This window comes from Perognathus longimembris, chromosome 1 (genome assembly GCF_023159225.1).
Source record: "Perognathus longimembris pacificus isolate PPM17 chromosome 1, ASM2315922v1, whole genome shotgun sequence".
Classification (NCBI taxonomy): Eukaryota; Metazoa; Chordata; class Mammalia; order Rodentia; family Heteromyidae; genus Perognathus; species Perognathus longimembris.
The window spans coordinates 144,481,815-144,493,945 of record NC_063161.1 but is presented as its reverse complement, the minus strand read 5'-3'; the positions used below and the strand labels follow the sequence as shown (position 1 = coordinate 144,493,945).

Sequence of the window (12,131 nt, the reverse complement as noted above, 5' to 3'; positions counted from 1 at the left end):
TCACTAGGCCATATCCCCAGCCCTCTTCTTTCCTTTGTCTTTCTTTTCTTTTGGCCAGTCCTGGGGCTTGAACTCAAACCCAGGGCTCTGTTCCTGAGTCTCTTTGTGCTCAAGGGTAGCATGCTACCACTTGAGCCACAGCACCACTTCCAGCTTTTTCTAAGTAGTTTGTTGGCAAGCAGGATATCATGGACTTGCCTGCCCAGGCTGGCTTCGAACCATGGTCCTCAGATCTCAGCCTCCTGAGAGCTAGGATTACAGGCATAAGACACTGGTGCCTGACTGCACTAGCTTTTCTAAACCCAGCCCTTCAAGGTCAGACCCAAGGTCAGATCTGAATTGTCCCTGTGCATCTTTATCTCCTCACTGGAGAGGCTCCCCGCCCTGTCCCCCACCCCCTGGCCTTGGCCTTCCACATTCCTGGTTCTCAAATACGCAAAACCAGATGTTGGGGTGTATGGTCCTGGGCAGGGCCAAAAGGCATTGCTGAAAGACCCAACTCAGAGCGCTCGGGCCACACTGTGCTCCTTTCCCAGGGACCCCCCGAAACCACGGCTGGGACTCAGTGAGGGGGAGATACTGACATGCTGACTGCTAGTGGAGCCACAGATGTGGCTTCGTTGTGGGGAGTGGGGACCCTGTAAGTCCCTCAGTCATCCATTCCTGGATGAACGAGGTGGGTTCAGGAGGACTGGCCGGGCCTTCCACTAAACAGGATGAGGAACTGGGTCATAAACGAATGGATGAAAGAACATGGCACCCGGTGGGGGGCCTCTTCCAGCCGGGGGACATCAGACCCAGGTTCTCAAAGGCCTGGCACCTGAGCTCCAAGTCACTGCTCTCTTTGGGGTGGGGAGGGGAAAGGCCACACACGCTGTCTCTGGGTGAGCACAGGGTGTCTGGGAAGCCACCAAAATGTCAAGAGAGTGCGAAGGCCGAGCTCAGGGGCCCAGCTCTGTAATCCTAGCTAGTTGAGAGCCCGAGGCTGGGGCCAGGGGATTGTGATTCAAGGTCACAACAAGTTCAAGGTGGATGGGAACCAGGGTTCAGGCGAGGTGGGGAGAGGCTTTTGCCTCCAACAGGCGCCATCTGAGAAACAGCCACCAGGTGGCGGCAGAGGATAAATTTTGTCCCTGCCTGAGTCACAGGTGCTCAGAGCCCCCAGAGGCCTGGCTGGGATTGCAGCCCGCTCTCCCAGGCCCTGGTCAGGGATCCTGGAGAAAGAGTCAGGTGTCCGGCGTATACGTGTGTGTACATGCGTGGGGACACGGTACACATAGGTGAGTGTGTATGTACACATGCATGTGTGAACACCTGCCCTGATCTTCCCATCTGCAAAAAAGGAAAAGAGCAAGGCTGCTGTGAGAATTTAAAAAAAAAAAAAAAAAACAACAACAACAACATATGGCTCAGAGTTTGAGTTTATGTAACTATGATTATCTGACTTTGAGCAAGGTGGTTAACGTCTCAGCGAGCGGCAGCCACCGTCCCTATGCCTCTCATCCTCGTGCAAACATACACACACACACACACACAGGCATGAGGGCATGCGTGCACAAAACAAATAATAAGTGACTTCAACCATCAGTAAGGCTACATAAGACCCAAGCTCTGCTCCCCAGCAACTGGACCTAATTGACATTTAGAGAAAGGCTCCACCCACCGATGGCAGAATGCACATTTTCCAGGCCCTCAGACAGACCACATGCTGAGCCATGGAACAGTCTCAACAAACTGAGGACACTGAGATCATGCAGGATATGATCTATCACCACAACCGGATTAAATTTGAAATCACACACAGAATGATATTTTGAAAAAAAAAATCTCTACATATTTGGAAATGACACCAACGAATTCACAAGGCATGATGAGAAAAAAAAGGGGGGTAAGGAAAGGAGAGGAACGAGGACGGGAGGGAGAGGGGGAGAGAGGGAGGGGAGAGAAGGGGACTTTGAAACAATTGCTCACACTCAGAGAGGTAAAATCCCCTTCTACTTAAGCAAAACAGACTTGGCAATGTATGCCATGCATGTGGGCATTGGCCCCAGGAATGCCGACGTGAGTTGACGCTTGAAAATGCATTACTGTTATTCGTAATATGGACAGAATGAAGGAGAAAAGCCACATTGAGATTTCCACCAATGCAGAAAAAAAAATTATTTGGTTTTAAATGAAATCCAACCCTTGCACAGGATTAAAAAAAAATCCCAACAAACCAAAAATAGAAGGCAAGGCTTCAATTTGGCAAAGAAGGGCTGGGGAAATCCAGGGTGCAAATCCTAGATGCTGGTGAACGCCGAGGCCCTTCTCACTGGAGCTGGGAACAAGTCAGCTGTATACGCATGTGTGCGCACACACACACACAGCCCAGAGGTGCAGGCAGGGGTGAACGGTACATATAACAGGGTGGGAGCATGCTAAGGACATCGTCCAGCATGAATTGTATTTCCATACACTGACAACAAATATTTGGAAATGGAATCAATAAAAGTACCACTTACGAATAGCATGAAACACACAAGACACTTTAGGGGTTGATTCAGCCAAATATACATAAAGCCTGTCTGAGAAAAATCTATAAAACCTAACTGAAAAATATTAAGAGTGTTTTCCAAACCATCAGTGAGATTTCTCATATTCTTTGGTCGAAAGTCTCAAGTGTTAGAATTCATCAGGGCCATCCCAATCAAAATTCCAGTAGACTTGTTTTTTTTTTGTTGTTGTTGTTTTGTTTTTTGTTTTAAGTAAAGAGGTGATTATAAAATATCCATAAAGGGGGGCTGGGAGTATGGCCTAGTGGTAAAAGTGCTTGTCTCGTATACGTGAAGCCCTGGGTTCCATTCCTCAGCACCACATATATAGAAAAAAGCCAGAAGTGGTGCTGTGGCTCAAGAGGTAGAGTGCTAGCCTTGAGCAAAAAGAAGCCAGGGACAGTGCTCAGGCCCTGAGTTCACGCCCCAGGACTGGCAACAAAAACAAAACAAATAAACAAGATTAATACACATTTAAAAAAATCTATAAAGAAAGGTGAAAAATCTAGACTGATTAAAATTATTCTTTTTCTACCTTTATTTTTAATTGTTATTGTTACTGTAAAGGTGATGTACAGAGGAGTTACAGTTACGTACATCAGGTAAAGAGTCCATTTCTTTTTGGACAATGTCACCCCTTCCCTTGCTCTCTCCCAGTTTGAGTACTTCAACTTCTCCCAAGTTGAGTACTTCATTTTCCACATAGTGTCTAGTGAGTACCACTGCTGCATTTGTTCACTCTTTGGCCCTCCATTTCTGTGCCCTTTCCCCTTGGCCTCCCAAAGACAGATAAAAGAACAAATAAGATAAAAAGAAAACAAAAAGACACCCTCCCCCCAAAATACCCTCTTGCTTCCATTTCAATAAATATTATTTTATATGGGCAGACTGGTCCAAGAGCTCTTTATCTCTAATTAATCACCGTGGGTCAGCTTCACATGGCTCATGGGTGGTGGAATGGAGGATGTCAGCCCACGACACAAAACAGGACAAAGCCAAGTGAGCGAGCTTTGGTCCACGGGATGCTGCTTCCCCACCAACATGGAGCCGGGAGAGCCACACGCAAGAGTGTGTGTGGTGTGACACCGTGGGGGTGACAGAAGGAAGATGGTCAACGATCAACCGTGGTCTGGGAACGCCCGTGTAGATGGCAAAACTGTGCAACGGGCCACACATAAAACAAAAAAGAAGAAAGAGAAAAAAATCAAGGTCACGGCTAAGTCCCGGTAGGGAGAGAAAGGCAGGCTGAGGTTCTAGCTGCCAGGGATCTTCTATGTGTTTGTTTGTCTGTCTGTGTCGGTGCTGGTACTTAGCTTTTTCCCACCGAGGCTAGCACTCTATCTCCAGAGCCGCACCTCCATTTCTGGCTTTTTGCCGGTTAACTGGAGTCTCACGGATTTCCCAGCCCCGGCTCCGGTCCTCAGATCTCAGGCTCCGGAGCAACTAGGATGACAGGCGTGAGCCACAGGCTCCTAGCAAATCTGGATCTAAAAGAGGGTTTGCTTCAAACCCATTGGTGAAGCATTACACATATTTCCTACCCTTTTCTCCCCGTAGAAGACTTTCCGGAGTAAACGTATAAACACCGTAAAACGGGAAAGAACTTTGCTGGGAAGGGAGTTGAGGCAGTTACAGGTGCCAGGGGAAAAGGAGGCGGGATGCTGGGGCTGGCACCAGTCAAGAAGCACCCAGAGCCTGAGCTGACAGACTAGCCCCCAGCGCCCCCACCTGCCCCAAACCGGATTTACACTCCAGGAAGGGAAACCAGTTTGCCAGATAGGAATGATCAAATCTTTGACGACTTAGCATCCTAGGGCTTGCTTGCTCGGCTACATCCCAGTACATCTCTGGGCCCAGTTTAAACAAGGAAAACAGACTGATTTGTCCTGGGAATGGGAGGCACAGCTGATTGTCGTATTTATACGACAGAAGCCATGGGCCTTGACCTTGCGACCGGCTTCGGGTGATCTTTTCGCATTGTGGGTTTGATCTCGGTGCCAGCAGCTGTATCTAGTGAAGAGGAGGCAGCTGCTAGGGCAACTCCGGGGGGCAAGCCCTCGGCGCCCTCCACCTGCCCGCCGGCCAGCGCCCCTCTCGCCCCCAGCAGCACCCCGGGGTCCCGGGAGGGGGACGGGAGCAGGGCTTGGGGGCCCATATCCAGCTGTGATGAGCGTGGGCAGCCGCGGCTGCGGTGGCTCCGGCATCTGCTCGTTAGTGGGCGGCCGAGGGAGCCTGGCTGTCTCCCCTCTGTTTATTTGGCTCCACGGAGGGGGGTGCTGGAAACTTGATCTCCGTGGGGATCCAGCTAGCTCCTGCCTTGTGGCATCTCCTAAGGGCCTGGCTCCCCACTCAGGCTGGTATCTGGGGAAACTGAGGCTGGGGTGCTGGCGGAGGGAAGGGAAGCTCTTGCCAGAGTGCAGGCTGGAAGAAGAGTTCCCCCCCCCTCCCCCCGCCGCCTTCCCAGGGTGTCTGTGGTGCTTTGCAGAGAGCAGCCTACCAGTCAAAGTCACGGGGTTCTTGGGGGACAGCTGAGCAAACTGGGCTCAGAGAGGGCGAGTCACTTCCCCAAAGGTGCACAGAGCGGGGACTGTGCTGGAAGGCAGATCTGGCTGATGACACAGCCAGCGTGGCTGGTGCTGGAGTTGGGGACAAGTGCCATCCCTTGCGTGGTCACCTCCCCACCAGGGCCTGCCCACCCCCACCTCCCCCCAAACCATCCCGGAGTCTCCCCTCCTCCAAGCCCCCCCCACCGTGCCGCCCGGGGGACCCTGCACGGGGCAGTCAACATGACGTCTTGGATTTGAACTTTGCCATTTTCTCTTTCTTCATTCGGCTTCAGGGTTCAGTTCCTCTCTGCCAGCGGTGTGCTGGAAGTTTCTAGGAACAGAACGCCTGTGGCCCCCAGCAAAGACGCTCAGTGTCGTAGGGACAGACTTGGTGGAGACACAGAGCAGGGCAGCCGTGTTGATGTGAAACCTTGCCTTCTGGAAGCTTCCTTGAACTTGTTTACAGCTTTGGGTCACATCCCTCTGCGAGGGGGGAGACCAAGTAGTGGCCTTATCTTTAAACCAAGGGTGTGTGTATGTGTGTGTGTGTGTGTGTGTGTGTGTGTCTGTGTGTACACTTAAACTCAGGGCCTGGATGCTGTCCTTTCACTTTTTCACTCAAGGTTGGTGCTCTACTATTTGAGCCACAACTCCACTTCTGGCTTTTTGGCAATTCATTGGAGTTAAAGAGTCTCATGGATTTTCCTACCCAGGCTGGCTTTGAACCTTGATCCTCAGACCTCAGTCTCCTGAGCAGCTAGGCTTACAGGCGTGAGGTGGGGGGGGGAAGGGGGGAGGGAGGGCGGGGCGGGGAGCGTGCTCATTCCTCCTGATGTAATTGCATTTCCCACAGGGTTGGGGAGGGAGAGCCCAGCCCCCTCCCCCACCAGGAGCGGGCGGCCTTTCCTCTGGGAAACGTCTGCAGGAGCCGCTTTCCTTCCCTTTGATGCGGCCCCAGCCCCGCCAGCCCTTCCCTACCAGGCCTTTTAGGGCAAAGCTCGGAGCCAGCAGCAGCCGGGGAATTCCAAGGAACCCGAGTCAGACCCACAGGACCCTCATGCCCCCCCCCCACCGCACCTGCCCCGGAAGCGGGGACCCCAGGCCTCTCCATGACTCGGTGGAGCAGGAGAGCCTCCCCGCCTCCCCAGCTGGTGGGCTGCGTGCAGCCTGGGCCTGGGCCCACCTGCGGGGTTCTGGCTCCCCAAATCCTCTGAGCCAGGCTCCTCTCAGGCCAACTCCAGGGAACAGAAGGGTCCTAAAGACCACCAAAGGTCCCGTGGTCACCAGATGCCAGCGTGGACACACACATGTGCCAACACGTACACACACACACACACACTCACACGCCACATAACCCAGGCCTGGAGGCAAACCAGCCATCCCCATCGGCCTCCCCAAGGGGGAATTGAACTCTGAGCCAGAGCCAGGCACCACTTCCACCTTGCCCAGAGCAGAAGTGCACTTGCAGTTTCCCTGTATTGCTTGTCTTGCAATTTGCTCCACTGTTAGAAGGTTCTGGAAGCTTCCTGTAGACTCGGGAAAAGCAGGTGGTGGGCTGGAGACTTGAGTGCACCTCTGAGCTCCAGCACTTGGTGGTTGTGCGACCTCAGGCAAGCCGTTTGCCTTCTCTGTTTCCTATCTATAAATCATGCTTTATGGAACTGGGGGTGGGGGTCAAGTTAAACAAGGGACCCACATTAAATCCCAGCTGTGGTCACCATCTGAGCCCAACAGCGTGGCCTTAAGAGGCTAGCCTAGCACGGGGCACCCGTGGCTCACACCTGTAATCCTAGCTAGTCAGGAGACTGAGATATGAGGATTAGGGTTCAAAGCCAACCCAGGCAGGAAAATCCCCAGGAGATTCTCATCTCCAATGAACCACTCAAAAACCAGGAGCGGCGCTGTGGCTCAAGTGGCAGAGCGTTAGCTTTGAGCACAAAGAGGCTGAGGGGCAGTGCCTGGGCCCTGAGTTCAAGCCCCACAATCCACAGAGAGAGACAAGAGACAGAGGCCAACCTGCAGACCACGCTGGGATCTGCCAAGGCCACACTGGCAAAGGACAGCGCTGGGGTCAAGCGCCCCTGGAGCTGGGAACCTGTGGGGGCAGCCGGGTCCTTCCAGAGGCTTCCTCAAGACTCAAGACCAACCTAAGACAATGCCTCAGTGGCCATGACTTTTCTCTGCCGTGCTGAAGGATCAAAGGGCCCAAAGTGCTCCTGCCCAGAATGTGCCCCCTGGGGCTCGGGGACCATCCCCTGCTGCGTGGGACACATACACTGTCCTCAGGGGCCAGCCGGCCAGGGCTGGGTGATGAGGAAGGGGGTGATGAGGGAGGGCGGCCCTGGAGGGAGAGGCCCCGCGCTTCCTGTCTGAGGGCTTTGCTCTGGGGTGTAGCTGTCTGGTACGGAGGGACATGGGGGTGCCTAGGGCCCCTGGCTGGGCCAGCTGCCCTCCCACCAGTTCCCCCACCCCACTCCAGCCTCACAAAGCCCCTCTCCCTGAATCCCCTGCCCCCTTCTAGAAGATTCTCTCACACATGGCAGAACTTCACGTTGCTCTACTGGCCCATATCTGGCCTTTGGAATTGAGCTCAGGGGAGGAGAATGGGGCCTCCCAGATTCAATCACCCCCTTTTGTCCTGGGGGCCTTGCCCAAGGCCCTGGAGCCTGCCCCCAGCACTACCCCACCTCCAGTCTCAGAAACCCAGCCACCCCCACCCCAACACCTGGTAGCGGGGGGGGGGGGGGGGGGGGGCTGCCTCTCACACCAGCCCCCTAAAGTCTCTCTTCAAAGAGGTTCCTTCTCCCCCTCCCCTTCCTCGGTGGTTTCCACTCTGGGGGAGGGGCATTGTTCACCATTTCCTCCCAAATCTCCATCCAGGGGCTCAACCTGGGCCTCTGGGGCCTCAGACCTATTGTCTGCGAGCACCCATTGTCCAGGCAGGCCGTGTGGGGTCCCCCCTGGCCAGCAGCCCGGCAGGCGGGAGGGCGAGGAGGCCAGGCCTTGCCAGGGAAAGCCAGTGATGGGGTTTTCAATCTTATTTTAGTTTTATTTGTTTATTTATTCCACAGCAGGGCTGGGAGTTAGACTCATGACCTTGAGTTTATGAGCCATATTATCCGCCCCTGTGCTCATTTTGTTTTAATTTAGGATCTGTCTTTGTAGCCCAGGCAAGCCTTCTGCCTCCTGGCTGAGATTACAAGTGTGCCCTACTGTACCTGGCTCTTCTATATTAAATCAATGAAGCACTCTCTATATATTCATTGTAGGAAAGTTTAAAAAAAAATCATAAAGGGAGTGGGATGCCGGTGTCTCACACCTGCCCTCCGGAAGCTGAGATTTGAGGGTCACCGTTCAAAGCCAGTCCAGGCAGGAAAGTCCGTGAGTCTCTTATGTCCAATTAACCACCAGAAAACCAGAAGTGGCACTGTGGCTCAAAGTGGTAGAGCGCTAGTCTTGAGCTGAAGAGCTCAGGAACGGTGCCCAGGCCCCGAGTTCAAGCCCCATGACTGACCAAATACAAAGCATGAAGGGGAAATAACATGGAATTCCACCCGCAGCATCCTGGGCTGTGACCTTCTGAAGCCGTGCTTTTTGTCTTCTGATACGGTGGCAGGAACCTTGATCAAGATCATTTGAGGTTTTGTTCCACCACCCCATCCCAGCTTCCCTGTGGCCCTCCATTGTAGGGTGGAGATGTATTTCACATCCCACGGAAGCTGCCATTCCAAAACGTACCGCAAGATGGTTTTCCATGAATTCACCGTGCTGTACAGGTATCGCTGCTAATTTCCAAATGGCACCGTCACCCTCCAGAGACCTCATCTCATTATTGTCGGTCCCACCTCTCTCTCCCCTCTGTCTCCTGGCAGCCCTTAGTGTACTTCCTGTCTCAGGACAGGTGACAGAAACAAAATTAGACAATGTGCAGGGGCTTGGCTCTGGCTTCTTCTACTAGCCTGATGTGTCCTAGGTCCAACCATGTTGTAGCATCATTTCTTTTTTACAGCTGAATAATATTCCATTGCATGGTTATAACACATTTTGTTCATCCACTCTTCAGTTGATACACGTCTGAGTTTGGTTCTACTTTTTATTCTGGGTAATGCCTCTATGAATGCTCATGCCTAAATTTTTTTTTTCTGTCAGTTGTGGGGCTTGAACTTAGGACCTGAGCTGTCTCTGAGCTTTTTCTGCTCAAGGCTAGTGCTCTACCACTTTGAGCCGCAGCTCAAAGTTTTCTGGTGGTTAACTGGCGATAAGAGTCTCACCCACTTTCCTGTCCAGGCTGGCCTTGAACCTTGATCCTCATATCTTAGCCTCCTTAGTAGCTAGGATTCTAAGTGTGAGCCGCTAGCACCCAGCAAATGCCCAAACTTTTGAGTGAACAAGTTTTCACTTCTCTTTGATACAGACCAAGGAGAAGATGTGCTGGGTCTCATGGTAATGCTATGTTTAGCTTTTTGAGGAACTGTCAGACTTTTTTCCATAGTAGCTGCACAATTTGACATTCCTACCCGCAGTGTAAGAGGGCTCCAGTTTCCCCACATTCTCATTAGCTCGGGTTATTTTCCTTTAAAAAATGTTTCCTAAATTATAGCCATCCCAGCGGGTGTGAAATAGTATCTCATTTGTGGATTTGATTTGTATGTCCCCATGATTCTACTGGGCATGCATGTACTTTTAAGTTAATTTTAAAGACCACGTCCATGTAAACTCCATCATGGGATTATGGGTTACGTGTGTGTGTGTGTGTGTGTGTGTGTGTGTGTGTGTGTGTGTGTGCCAGTATGGGGGCTTGAACTTAGGGCCTGGACACTGTCCCTTAGCTTTAGTGCTCAAGGCTAGCATTCCACCAGTTTAGCCACAGCTCTCTACTTTCAGCTCTGTGTGTGTGTGTGTGTGTGTGTGTGTGTGTGTGTGTGTTGAACTTCCTGCCTGAGATGGCTTCAAACTATAATCCTCAGATCTCAGCTTCTTGAATAGCTAGGACTATAGGTATGAGCCACCAGTGCCTGGTTTATAGTGTACTTTTTTCCCCCTGGTCCTGGGGCTTTTTAAATTTCAGTCCTGGTTGCTGAGCAGTTTTTGCTCAAAGCTAGCACACTCTACAATTTGCGCGTGCCACTGTGCCACTTCCAGCTTCTTCTGTGGTTAATTGGAGAGTCTCACCAACATTCCTGCTCAGGCTGGCTTCAAATTTTGATCCTTACATCTCAGCCTCCTGAGTAGCCAGGATTACAGGCATGCGTCACTGGCACCTGCCTCTGATGTACTTTTAGTTTGTTGCTTTCTTTTCATTTCTTTATTGTCAAAAGTGATGTACAGAGGGGTTACAGTTTCATATGTAAGGCAGTGACTGTTTTTAATATTCAAGTTGTTCCTCATTTTCTATTCTCCTTCCTTCCTCATCTCTTCCTTCCCTCTTTCCCTCCCTCCTTCTTTCTTTCCTTCCTCTCTGTCCCAAGGACACCTGCTGGGGTCCGCTCCTGCCACTGGAGGAGGAACTTAGGATGCTGTGGTCATGGCAGATGGGAGATGGGAGCCCCAAGATTGCCCGGCCCAGGTTTTATCTACCCAGAGCCCCGTGAGGCAGCACCAGCTCCGCTTCAGCTCTGGTCCTGCTGCCCCATGAGCTTGGCCCAGCTTCCCTCAGCCCTGGCTTCTCTCTGGTCCCCATGAAATGGTCACATCTGGCATTCCAGGGAACCCCCCACCCCCAGGGGCTGCCCTTGCAGCAGGTGGAGTGGGAGAAACACTAGAAGCATACAGACAGGAGCCCAGACTTCATCCCCAGACTCCTGGGGAATGTCCCTTTTCCTGTCTCTCCGTTACAGGGGAATTAATTGAGTGGCTCACTGGCTATTAAAGGTCTCTTCCTCCTCGCAGTCGCCCGGCCTGAATGCCTGTGTGAGCAGAGCAGGGCGGCTCAGGAGGGCCGGAGACAGCGAGGGAGAGATGGGGACCAGCTCCACCACGAGTGCTAATTGCGGGTCCAGAACGCCTGCCTGGCTCCACTGTGGAAGGTGGTATTTTTAGCCCGGGGCTGGCCGCCTGCGGTCAGCTGGGGGTGGCCAGGCCGTGTGTCATGTCTGAGTGATCACGGACTAACTCTGCACAGGAAACAAGCACACAGGGTGGCCAGCTGCATCCCAGGACCAACCCCATCTAGGAAGAGGAAGAGCTCAGTCAGAAGGGAAATGGAAAGCTTCGCACACCCCGGAGCCTTGGGCCTTGTGGAGGATGTGATCACTCATTCATAGGGAGGAGTACCAGGTGCCAAGCCCGGCGCTGACTCCATTGGCCTGGAGTAGAGCTTGGTGCTCTCCCCACTGAGCAGATGAGGAAACTGAGGCTGGGAAGTTCCTTGAACCTCAAGTCTCAGGGCCACAGGCAGCCTCAATCCATAGAAGACACTGGGATTGCAGAGAACAGTTCCACTCCCGGCTTTTTGCTGGTAACTGGAGATAAGAGTCTCATTGACTTTGCTGCCCAAGCTGGCTTTGAACCAAGATCCTCTGATCTCAGCCTCCCAAGAAGCTAAGGTAACAGGTGTGAGCCACCAGTACCCAGCCCGGCTCATTTTTGAGATGAGAAAAGTAAGGCCCAGAAAGAGGCTCACAATAAGGTAGTCACCACGTGGCCCTAATTCCCAAGCCACAATGCTCCCCTGCCTGATTCTGGGGACATTGTTACCAGCCCATCTTCTTGGCCCCAGAACTCAGCCTGCCCTTGGTTCCCCACTCAGTTTGCTCTGGAGCTGGGCTCAGAGTCGAGAAACAGAGTTGGGGTCAGCTCCCGACTTGCTGTGTGACCTGGAGCAGGTCATCCCACCTCTCTGAGCCTGTTTCTTCTTCTGTACATCAGACAAGGTTGGGCCATCCCCATAAATTGCCTGGTGATTCAAGAAATGTGAGTTTCCTTATCTTGAGCTCCTTGGGTCCATTAATAAACCCCCACAATGAACATGCGTAAAGTGCGCACACACGCAGGATTACTACGGACAAAGAAGATCTGCAGGGGAACAGTGGACACTGGGAAGCTGACGGGG

The 12,131-nt window shown here is 52.5% G+C and overlaps 1 protein-coding gene across 1 annotated transcript in view; it reads right to left on the bottom strand.

Annotated features, from left to right (window-relative positions):
- Positions 1–10,781: 10,781 nt before the first annotated feature.
- Positions 10,782–12,131, bottom strand: part of Rgs3 (regulator of G protein signaling 3) — a 142,461-nt gene continuing 141,111 nt past the window's right edge. The window contains exon 24 of the transcript XR_007210043.1: positions 10,782–10,811. The gene's annotated coding sequence lies outside the window, so the exon portion shown is untranslated. The remainder of the gene's footprint in view (positions 10,812–12,131) is intronic.